Source organism: Propithecus coquereli, unplaced genomic scaffold (assembly GCF_000956105.1).
Source record: "Propithecus coquereli isolate 6110/MARCELLA unplaced genomic scaffold, Pcoq_1.0 Scaffold138, whole genome shotgun sequence".
Classification (NCBI taxonomy): domain Eukaryota; kingdom Metazoa; phylum Chordata; class Mammalia; order Primates; family Indriidae; genus Propithecus; species Propithecus coquereli.
In genome coordinates, this window is record NW_012138080.1 from 6,563,342 (window position 1) to 6,574,081 (window position 10,740).

Here is a 10,740-nt window from a genome sequence, read left to right on the forward strand (position 1 = left end):
CTCTTGCTCAGGCTGGTTTCGAACTCCTGAGCTCAAACAATCCGCCCGCCTCGGCCTCCCAGAGAGCTAGGATTACAGGCGTGAGCCACCGAGCCTGGCCAAAAGTTTTTTTAATTTGTAAAGAAAAAAGGTTTAGTCTTTAAAAATTTATAAAGAAAAAAGGTTTATTTGGGAATGGTGCATTTAAAGTAAACTGATGAGTAGAATTACACAGTTTCTTAAGTTTGACAAAAACATATTCAGGATATGATGCCTGGAATTTGCTTTAAAATACTCCGGAAAAAAAACTAGCCATGTAGGTGAAACAAGATCAACAAGCTAGGTGATAAGTACAAGGTGGTGCATTGTACTCTTCCTTTTACTTTTGAGTATGTTTGGAATTTTCCATAATAAAAAGTTAAAAACCAGAACACACCAATACATATTTTTTAAATTCTGCAAATTAAAAAATACCAAATAAGCACAATAAATCATTCACATCCTGAGAACTATTATATTAACTTGATAAGTTTTTTTTTTTACACAGAAGAAAGTTATTAATGCTCTATGTAAACAAATATGCCCAATGCAAGTTGGAACTCCTTTTAAACTCTGAAATACAGCATGTCATATCCAGCCACAAGGGGGCGGCGCAGAGTAACAAGGCACCCCTGAAGTCTGATTCTTCAGGGCAATTTCTCCCTACAGATCTCTGAGTATACATATTTCCAAGATTGTCCCCAAATTTAGGTACCCACAGGACAATGCAAGCAAGCTGGGAACCTTGTCAAACCCCAACGAAATTATGTTACACTATCGTTCAAACTCTGGAAATACTGTATAGGAGAGGTTGTTGCCTGTATGTAACACCGATGTTTCAAAACCATGGTTAAAATCCCTGGAGGATTCCTGAAGTAAGAACACACAACAATAAACACAAACCCAAGTCATGAGATGTGAACTTGGAGAAGCCAACAGTTCAGAATTTCCAGTGGAGGTTCTAACAGGGACTCCCATTAACGACAGTGAGTCTCGGTAAGTTTAGCACTAAGAATTTTACTAGTACAGAAGCCTTTAGTAATCCTACCACTGCTTCTCAGTAACCATAAATTACCTCCATACTGAACAGATACTGCTTCAGGCAGTTATCTGGGAAAACCCTTCATAAAGGACACTGGGGAGAAGCCATTTGATAGTAAAATGTAACTCAGATAACCTTAGGGATGAAGCAAGTTCATTGTATAGTAACTACTTGCTGGAATTCCCTCTGTTCAAGTTACAAGTTCAGGTTATGTGGTGTTGTATGTTCAAAAACAATGGTCACAACAGATGAACTATTATCACCAATCTTCCCATTTGAAAATTGGAAACTGTAAACATTATTTTTATATAGATTATAATCATTTAAATTATTATGTTGTTTCATAATAATTTGGAGTCAGGAGTACATTTTAGCATTTCGAATCTAAAATCTCATTAAGGGAAGGAATTTTCAGATTTGACTCTCTTTCCCACAAGATCGTGTGCTAGTAAAGGCTAGCCAGCCTTGCTCAGCCCCCCATTCCCTTGCACAATGAAAATATTTTTTTCTGCTGTATTTATAATTGCCTGGATGAGATTCTGGTTTCAATCCTCCTGTAGCATCTTTTCCCCAAAGATACCTTGTTTTTCCCCTCACGCTAGAGACCCTTAATGAACAATGTCAGGGGGGAAAAAAGTCTAGGGTAGGTAGAAACCAAAGGCTTTGCCAAAAATACGTGAGAGTTTTTGTTTAAAAAAAGAGATACATAAAAGTCACACTAAAACAGGTAAATGTAATTTTTTAGAATAATTTTGTAAAAAATAAAATTGCATCTTAGTTAAAACCAAAGGTTGCCTTCTAGGTTTTATTAATTAGCCAACTGCTTGCCACTGAATAAAACTAAGGAATGAATAAAAAGTATGCTACCTCAGCGAGTGCATTTATGGAAGTGTTTCTTAAAAAGTTAAAAATTTAAAACTAGTCATGCTTTCAAAATTTGGATGCTTTATTACTATGAAAAATCACTTAAAATATTCCTTACAAATACAGAACATATTTCATCTTTTAACTTCCACATAAAGAGGAAAACCAGAGAAATGTTATTATTTTATTTACTAAGTAAAACTGAACATTGTATTGTATGGCCTAAACCTGAATTCCTTAAGAGAAAAATATCACATTTCTACAACATGACATGAGCTCAAAAATTTGAGGTATAAGATAACGGAAATATACTTATGAGACACGTATAAGGGAGGAAATAACTATTCTAATGTGTAAATACCTGTCCCATGTAAGTAATCTACATATTTGGAATGTTTATTTTAGATGTCTCTAAGAATTAGGCAGGCTCATGATAACGTTTTATAAAGACAATTTAAACTTTATATCATATATTTGAATAATTCACACAACAGAAAAAGGCAATGAGGATACAAACTGAACTTGAGGGTAGTGAATGATACTTTGTAAACAGGGCAGCCATTTTTATTTTTGTTTTTTAAATAACTGCTTTGGGACTATTTTGAGATAAAATGCATTTCTTCCCAAGGACTGCTGTGTGTTGATAATGAATGACTCACTGAACTTTAGGCAAAGTCATTTAGTTAAATACAATAAAAATAATCACAGTACCACACTAAATGTAATAAATATTTATTTTCTAAGGAAAATACTTATTAATACTTCAATTACCTTCAATGATCTTTATGGAACGCCTTCCTCCAACCTACCCAGCTTGCCATGCCCTAACATTCTACTCATCCTACCTATCTTTGGGAGCTTTTGAAGGAGGCAGGAGTCACCTGAGGAATCATATTTTGAATTTTTAGACCAACTACTGTCAGACTCCAAGAATCATTACCAGGTAAAACCTATTTTATATTTCTGGACATGGAGAAACTTTCAGGGACATGGTGAAACTATTTTTTTAAAAACTAGTCTGTCTTGGCCAGGCACAGTGTGGCTCATGCCTGTAATCCTAGCAATCTGGGAGGCTGAGGCAGGAGGATTGCTTGAGGCCAGGAGTTTAAGACCAGCCTGAGCAAGAGCAAGACCCCATCTCTACAAAAAATAGAAAACTTAGCCAGGAGTGGTAGTGCATGCCTGTAGTCCCAGCTACTGTAGAGGCTGAGGCAAGAGGATCACTTGAGCCCAGTTTGAGCTTGCTGTGAGCTATGATGCCACTGCACTCTAGCCAGGGTGACAGAGCGAGACTCTATCTTAAAAAAAAAAAAAAAAATTAGTCTGTCTTAAAAACTGTTTAGAAAAGGCCATCGCCAGTTTCCTGATAAGCAGAGAGGCAGAGCAAAAACTCTTCTGCTGCTGCGGATCATAGCGCCCAAATTCCTCAGCCAGACTGGTTTTCTCTGGCAGCACGGAAGACATGGAAGAAGTATACATGGCACGGGGAGATGACCCCCTTAGAAAAGGAAGGAAATCTGAAAAGCAAATGTGTATCACCTATAATAAAAATGCGATAACCACTCAGGGCAGATCTGTTTGAAACAGTTGCCCCTTCGTTATCTCATTAGCATGACTAGGATTTTATGCAAACTTATTCTGGTGTAGAGATGACCTTGGGACTTTCAGATTCCCTGCATTTAACCCCAGTAATGCTTCTAAACACAGGGGTGGTGTACTCCAGCAGGCCTGCTCCAAGCCCCAGGAGCTGCCGTGTGTGGTGTGGAAAGATAAGCAGCAGGATAGAGCAGAGGAGGGCAAAGGGCTAAAGGTTGATCTGCAGCAAGGAATTTCTGCTTATTTAAGTATTTTGACCATGGTATATTCGAGTGTACATTTTACTTTTGTTCAACAGGTTCACTGAGCCCACCGTAAACATGAGTGTGCGTGTGTACGCATGGATATATATATAATATATACATACATCACGTCCACAAAAGCCTTCACCCTTCCCCTTCATTCTTCTATGTGAAACTCCTCAGAAGCATAAATATGCTTGGATGAGTTTCTTCTTTTCAGTTAACTGCCTATGAAGGTTTTTAAAGGAAAAAAACTTAGAATTAACTAGTAACTCTGCAAAGATACAGTGTTTTGCAAAGTGACAAAAAGACAGTAATGCAGACATGAATGAGGTTTAAGAACTTAAGTTTGCTGCTACCTGGAGTTAGGAGAGAAACAAAGCTGCCTTTGGGCACCTCAAACTAGTCAGACCTGCTGTAGCAGTTGCACAGCTGCTCCAGATCTGTCCTCCACTCTCCTCCCTCCAGCCCCCACCCCACACATCCACACAGCTCGGTCCACTCTCCAAGCCGGGCTTTGGGGGCCGGGCCCACTCACCCCTCGTCCTGCCCGATCCCTGCTGGAAGGCAGGGCCAGCTCTGGCCAGACAGCCTGCAAGTGTAAGAGGAGGCCAGACCAGAGCGCAGATGCCGACTCCATTCTGGGCTGAAAACTGCAATGGGTGCAGAATATGGCTTAGGTGATCCTAAGCTGTATTTCTAAGATCGATCAATCAAATCACGGTGTCTGCTTCACGTGAATCATGGCAGGTATTTCCAATTAAGTTCAGATGAGGGACAGGGGATCCTAAGAAAAGACAAATGGGTCTTTCCAGCTTTAGGATCCCTCAGACCACAAGGAGGGCAAAATTTTATAAAGGGTGTTTTGCACTGTCTGTATGCAATGCTTGTTGAAATTCTAAGTATCTGTTTTGTCTTATTAGGAATCACATATTTTAAAAGATATTGTGATGGTTTTATTTTGAAATTTTTATTTGTATTTCAAAGAAAATTTTTAGACAGCCAACCATGGCTTATTTGTCCCGTGATCTTCAATTAAAAAAAAACAAAAAACAAGGCTTCTATTTATTATCCAGAATAGGAATGTCGTCTTATTGGGCTGACATATGCCATTCACAGATTCATACAAAGAATGAACTGCCACACAGTGCTAATGGAGAAAGACACTGCTCCACACAATGAGTGATGGACGCTCCAGGGGACAGTTCTGTTCATAAGGGTTTCCCAGCATCTGCACACAGGGCAGAAGTTTGCCTTTAATACCAAATGCACTGGCTATTTGAGACAATAATTATTTTAAAAGATAACACCAATTTTAGTAGATGTTTTCTTCAAAAATATTAAAACTAAACTAAATATCCACACACTTCTTAAACAGGAGTTGTAGCCTGTGGGTTTCTATCAACTGTTTAAGGAATAATTATTAATGGTAGGTAGAAAACACATGATTTGTGCATATGTAGTGGCCACAGCAGTTTTAGATTTTCATGTTCTGCTAGTCAGTATTAATTAATGGAAGGACCTATGAGAGCTGGTGTTGTTCTTATTGTGAGGTTATTTTCACTTAAACTGGAGCCTGCCCTATGGTGCCTTTCATATACATCTGATCTTTGGACTCAGTAATCAGAGACAGTTTGCTCACTTGCCCCCCCTTTCCTCCCCGCCCATTCCCTCCCTTTCTCTTCTGTTCTCTTCTCTTCTCTCTCTCTCTCCCCCTCTCCAAGAACCTACTGCAACTAGAGCCATCTCCTATAGGATACGCCATGACAGTAAATACGAAATTTCTTTCACCACAAAGTTTAAAAAATTCTACAAGTGAATTAAAGTTCACACTCCTAAATACTGTTATCTATATGTATTTTTATCTACGTATAATATTGACAAAGTGGTTTTGATTCTGATATAAGTGAAATATAAAATAAAGCTTCATACTTTTACCAGTGCTCTTTAACAAGAAACCGTAGCAAAAGAAACCTCTAAAAGTTTTTGTTGTAGCTTTTACCTTTCTTAGTTACCAAAGTGTAAAATATTCTGACTGAGGGTAAACTTGCAGTATAGTTGGATACTGATAATTTGTAGAACGCTACTTTACTGACTGATAGAAAATAGTTTGATATATTTCCATTTCAACATCTTCAACCCCCCTTCTACCTTTCTTATTTCACCTATTTTGTGTGTGCACATTTCTGAAAGTAGTGTTATAGTAAATTTTATTCTGCTATTTGAGCACTGTTTAAAATAGCAGATGTCATAAGCTATCAGTCGCCACACAAATTTGAAAGTGTTTCAAAATATCAAAATATATGCTCTTTTACTGTGCTCATTATTAACAATAATTCAGTGTGTAGCAACTGGGTAAAATTTATACTTTAGCTTTTCAATTAAATAAAAAAGCTTTAAAAAGGGACAATTCAGTGATTAGGAGTGTAAGGATTTTCTAAATCTGAGTTAATATCCTTCTCTTAGTTCTTTAAGGAAAACAAGCCTGAGCGGCTGTTACCTAAGAAGCTGTGACATTCGCCTGACAATAAAACTGTTCCCTAGGACACCTCCTGTTGTACACTTGGTTGGCAGCATAACATGTTGAGTCTTCTCCCCTACCTGTCTCAATGAAATAAGGAACAGAGCCAGGTGTTTAAAAAACAGAGGGGGGGGCGCTGTCAAATCCATTTTATAAGATTTCTCACCTGAGAGCAACACGGTTATGCACATTTTAGTTAGGAGATGGGAAATTAGTAAAAATTATTTTAAAGGGTTCCAAACTTGGTGAACAACATGAACAATTTTATATTGACATATAATGCCTCTAAGTCAAGGAAGCTAAAGGAAAATGTTCAAATATTTGTGTCTTTTTTTAAATGAAAAAATTGATAAAATGAACAGGAAAGCAGAGATCCACCAACAAGCTATTCTTGCCCGTGCCAGAAGTTGGGATCTTAGGATGGGTATTTTCATCCTCACAGAACACCCTAGCACACTCTCCTATCAGAATAGACTGCTATAAAAAAGGGGAGGGATGAGAGCTGCCAGGGTGAAACATGCCTTCTGCTGAGCGAAGCAACTAACCCCCCCCACCCCCCGCAGCAAAATAACCGAGGCTCTCAGGTGGACAGTCTTCCGGGGGTTGAGTAGAGCCCAAAGCCAACTTCACTATTGTCAGGGACTAGTCCCTAATTAAAAAAGCTACTTTGAACACTTAGGACCTCAGTAATCCTACTGGTGACTACAACTTCTAGGCTCTTTACACACATTATGGATATTTCTTAACATATATTGGGAAATCAAAAAGCATATTTCATGAACAAAGCTCGAAAACACTTACTCTCCTCCTGAAGACCAAATGTGGCTGCCCAATTCGATTCAAATAAAAACCGCTGTAGTGTGAGGCTGGAGGTCTCACCCTGCTGATTGCCCAGGCCCATTCAGTGCCTGTGAAAACTTACTTTCTACCTCCTGAAACTGCCCCGCTTACAAGTAAAAAGCTATTCTAAGAAAAACTATACCTGATCTTTTTGTGAAACTTAAAACTAAACCTACAACTCTGCTCCCATCTCAATCTATTACTGCCACTTATGCTAAAAGTAAGATAATTTATGGCCAAGAAAAAATAAGAACTTATTTGCTCTCGATGCAATGGCCCTCTGACGACACCCCCTGTCTTACTAGTACAAAGTCTAGGGCTTGGGACAGCTGGCTCCCCTCAGCCCCCTCCCTTTCCGTCATAGGAGGTTACCACGAAGATGACTTGTAGATTCTTAACTTAAAAACCAACGAGACTCGTTAAGTCTTATATACATATAGATCCAAAAATCAATTCACTCGGGCATGGACGAAAAGGGGGTGGAGAAGAATTTTTTTTAACAAAAACACCGAAAAACTTAAAAAAAACACACCATAGCAAGTTGGATGCAAACCCGGCCACAGAACTCAAGTGAAGCAGCCTTCGCGCCAGCAATCCGAGCCTTTAAAAAAAAAAAAGTCTCGCACGTTCACAACAACACAACCAACACAACAGACACACACATCCCAGCTGTAAAGGGCGACAGCTCCGAGCTCCCTCCGCCCCACCGCTCAGCTCTCATTAGCTCCCGACCCCCTCCTGACCCCGGTCCAAGACTGCCCGCCCAGCCCTTCCCCCAGCAGGTCTGCCCGCGGACGCCGGGGGTCCCCGGCCTCGCCGCGGGGGTCCGAGGGGCCAGGGCCAGGAGGCGGCGAGCCAGAGCGCTGCTCCCGTACCTGCTCCAGCCCGAGTCCCCCTAGCGGAGGCGCCCGGCCCCTCCTCCGCCCTCGGGCTCTCCCGACCCTGGCCGAGTCCCAGCACCGTCCCCCACCCACCGGGAGCCCCGCGCGCCCGCGGATCCCCTGCAGCCCGGTGCCGGGCGAACTTACCACATGCAGCTCCACCTGGGAACTAACGCATCAGGAGGGGTTTCCGCCCACTCCTCAAGCTATTCCCGCTCCATGCGGAGTGCCCCGCTCCGGGGGCCCGAGGGTGGCGCCGGGGAGCGGGCAGGAGGCGAGACCGAAGCTAAGACTCGGCCGTCCTCTGCCTGCGCGCCCGGAGCATTATACAATGGTGGAGGAGGCGGCAGGCGGCGGAGGAGGAAGCGGGAGGCGGGCGGAGGGGGCGCCCTGACCGAGCCAGCGGCAGCTCGTGCTCCAGCGCTCGCCGAGCAGTAGTGACGTGCGGCCAGCGAGCCTCCCGCGAGCTCCCGGCCCGGCTCCGGAGGCCCCGCCCCGCCGGCCCCGCCCCCGCGGCCCCGCCCCTCCCGCGGTCCGCCCCCGCCCCCGCCCCGGCGGCCCGGGGAGGCGATAAACGCGGAGCCGGGCCGCGGCCGTGAAGGAGCAGGAAGGGGCTGGAGGAGCACGGGAGACCCGGGGTGGCAGCGCCGCCCACACCTCCCTCTCCGGCCGGCGCGCCCTTTATTTTCTCTTAAGGAATGGCTTAAAGAGGAGGAGAGAGAAAAAGGAGACACTCCGGCGAAGGGACCACAACTACCACCAGTCACCCCCCCAACACACACACACACACACACACACACACACACACACACACACACTCTAGAAAATACTCAGCAAATGACGAAGCGGCCAGTGACAAAGGCGGCGGCGGGTGCAGCGCGCGCACAGCCCGCTGAGTCGCGCGACCGCAAATATGACAAGCATCTGAGCTATTCGGCAACGTGGGGCCGGTCAGCCCGGCGGGCAGGGTCCCCGCGGGGGGCGCGGGGCGAAGATCTGACCCTCGGGCGCTGCATCCACGCCGCCTGCGGGGTCCTGGGACAGGCGTCCGCTGCGGGACACTCCCCCGACGCCCCCGTCTCGGGACGCACCACCGGCCCGCAGAGATGTCCCAATGACAGGGTGAGGGCTCTAGCTGTGAGCCGGGGGCAGAAAAGTCCCTTGCGCGTGGTGGCACCAGCCCGATGCTAGAATGGGACACCAAGTCAACAGCACTTTAGGACCCGGACAGGACCGACTTGCGTCCTTCGTGGCAGCCTGAGCCGTGGCGCAGACCCGGAAGCCAGCGGGAGAGAAGCCAGGCTTGGAGATGCAGGGGGGTCGGAGGCGCCGTCCTCTGCCCGCAAGTTTTCATGTTGATAGCCTTTCCCCTCCCTGTAAGAAAGCTTTTGCTTTGAACTACTTACATTTAGCAGGGAAGTTTATTCTAGTTCGAAGAGGACGTGTGTATGCCCAAATGGTGAGAATTTAAGAGCACCAGGAAAAGAGGCCAGAGAGACAGCTCCGGGGGAAAATTAATGATTATTTTTAAAATTACATGCACATTCAGTGTAAAGATGTTAAAGGAACCTTAAAATTTTGGCTGCCACCCCAGTCAATATTATCTCAGATCACTTTGGCGTTTAATGGTCCACCATACTAGTTGTATTTAAGGATAATAAAGCTTTAAGACCCAACATAAAGGTGATTATAAGTCGTTAACATCAGACAAATTTAGCCTCTTCAAACTGTTCTGTAATGGTTGGTTATCAATCAAATTGATGATCTTATCGAAATTAAACGGGTTAAAATGTTGGTAGAAGAGACAATGTTTCTTGTTTTATCTTTAAGGGGAAAGGAAAAGGATTTTGCTGGACCCTCAGTATAATTAAAATCTTATACAGATGTTTCTTTAAGTATAACCAAAGCCAAAAGCTCATTATTTGTGGATATCTTTGGAAAGTTTCATTACAGTGGCTTTCAAAATTAGATATCATGGAAGCAGTGCTCAACAGCCCTCTGCAGGTCTTGCTCAGTTTGTGCCTGAGTGGCATAGCATTCATTTTGCTATGAAGCCAAGATATTTTTCATTTCCAGAGTTCTGCATTTTAGAGACAACATTAACTACTAACGGTTTCCTAACCACCCACTCACTTATACTTTCAGTGCTCACTTTAAGTAAGGAAAAGCCATTCAAATAGATGCTGCAATAATCTCTTCCTGTGATATCTTTGTAGCGAAGGCCAGAGGCATTAGCTCTGTTGAATTTAAAATGAATTTAAACTGCTATTCATGAATTGAAGTAAGCAGAAAGTTAAAATTGCAGAATTTTTGTGACACCTGGATATTTTCTAGCAAATGGATTGCCAAATGCAGTGTTCCTGTACAAAAGATAAGGATTAAAATCAACGTGACAATTTTTGTGTCTCCAGGACGGACACATGATTCTGCTAAACTCCATAAAGTGCATATTCTCTGCATGCTCAGTAAAGGTTTGAGTTCTTAGGAGAGCAACCTGAGTTTAGGGGTAAAATGGTTTCCACCTCTTTACACTTTTGAAGGCAGTACATGTTATCAACGCACATATTACACACAACTCCCACTTCCCCCACATTTAGAATCTGGCATCTTCGACCCAGAAGTCAAAGCGTGAAGTGGCAGCTTCAACAGCTGCTGATGTGGTCCAACACCAGGTGGTTAACCCTTCCCTCCCTCCTTCACCCCAACCCAGGCTGAGTCACACACAGGCCAGGGCAG

At 43.4% G+C, this 10,740-nt stretch overlaps 1 protein-coding gene across 1 annotated transcript in view; it reads right to left on the minus strand.

Annotated features, from left to right (window-relative positions):
* SERTAD2 (SERTA domain containing 2) overlaps positions 1 to 8,442 on the minus strand; it is a 20,976-nt gene extending 12,534 nt beyond the window's left edge. The window contains exon 1 of the mRNA XM_012639224.1: positions 8,152 to 8,442. The gene's annotated coding sequence lies outside the window, so the exon portion shown is untranslated. The remainder of the gene's footprint in view (positions 1 to 8,151) is intronic.
* Between the last annotated feature and the right edge of the window lie 2,298 nt (positions 8,443 to 10,740).